Below are 1,409 nucleotides of genomic sequence, written 5' to 3' on the forward strand. Positions count from 1 at the left end.
TATAAGCTTTTGAAATCCCATACTAGTCTAAATAACTTTTAGAAGCCCTTCCAACTGAAATTCTGTGATTTCATGTATGTATTTGGTGTATCTCATTTGTTTCCAGCCTGCTGTAGTCACTATTCCAGCTCTGACAAAAAACAACAAAATGTACTAAAATGCTATATGAGTGGTCGTAGCCTTTTCAAATATGATTTCAGTTAATTCCATTTTAAGATTTAAATTTGTCAGATTTAAATTTGTCAGATTTAAGAAGGACAAAAGTTGGAGGGTTTTTTTTAACATAGTGAATGAGAATTTTAGGTGTTGGCTTATGATTCAGCCTTTTCCTTAAAATCATGTATCATTTGTGGTAGCTGTCACCTCAGCAATTGAAGAATTACCTGTTTTAGGTGCTGCTATTTTAAAGTTACAAGTCATTCTGTACTTGTTGAATCAGCAGAGCCTTCTAAAATGTGCCAAAATGCAATTCCTACCTCCTGAATCAGATGAATTCACTAAAAACAGAAAAAAGTACAGGATAAAAATTTTAGACTTTGAGGGAGATTGAGAGATTGTGTAGTTCAATAATTGTATTTTTAAATGCTTTGCAATTTATAGAGTGGTTTTACACATATCAGTTGTGCCCTACTAGGCCAGAGTGGCTTGCCCAAGATCATACAGATCTTAGTGCAAAGAAAGGACTAGAACCCCAACCTCTGAAAGAGAGAAAGATAAAAAGGAAAGGGTAGAATGCAAATTGAGACAATCATGTTCCAGTGGTTGCTTCTGCGTTCATAGAGAGGTCAAGATGAATTGAAAACTTTCTCTTAAGCCACAATATTTACCCAAGAAAAAATCCTTAGTAACTAGAGTATATTTTGGGTAAAATGATAAGGACAAGCACAAGAAGTATAAATGAATGCCGTAAGGAGGAAAATAAAAATACAAGGGTAGCCTGCCAATCTCCACAGTTGTCAGGTGCAAATAAGTAGAAAAAATGGACTGCCTTTGAATATGTTCAAAACTTTCAGATGTTATTTAACTGTTATACAGCCTTGTACATAATCAGTATCAGATAAGTTGAGTTAGTGGAGTGATGTCCTATTGGATCAGAGTGTCCTATCGAGTGTCGGAAATGTCCTGTTGGGTCTTAGTGGTAATCCATTCAGTCTGTTTGCTAGTCATTGACAGTGACAACAGGTCTGTGTCTCTTGTCTCAGTTCCTGTTCTCTGTGTGTTGTTCAGAAGGTTTTGTTAAAGTGGACTGCTACATTCAAACACATTTGAGACATTCTGTAAACATTTTATATAGTCATTAACCATAAATTTATTTCAATTTTATTGTTTGAACTTCTCTTTGCTTTTGACCTATAAGGCTTCAAGACTAAAGATTCATAAGTTCCACATGTGTGCTACCCGATGATCTT

The sequence above is a fragment of the Pteropus vampyrus genome, unplaced genomic scaffold, assembly GCF_000151845.1.
Source record: "Pteropus vampyrus isolate Shadow unplaced genomic scaffold, Pvam_2.0 Scaffold185, whole genome shotgun sequence".
In the NCBI taxonomy this organism is placed as follows: Eukaryota; Metazoa; Chordata; class Mammalia; order Chiroptera; family Pteropodidae; genus Pteropus; species Pteropus vampyrus.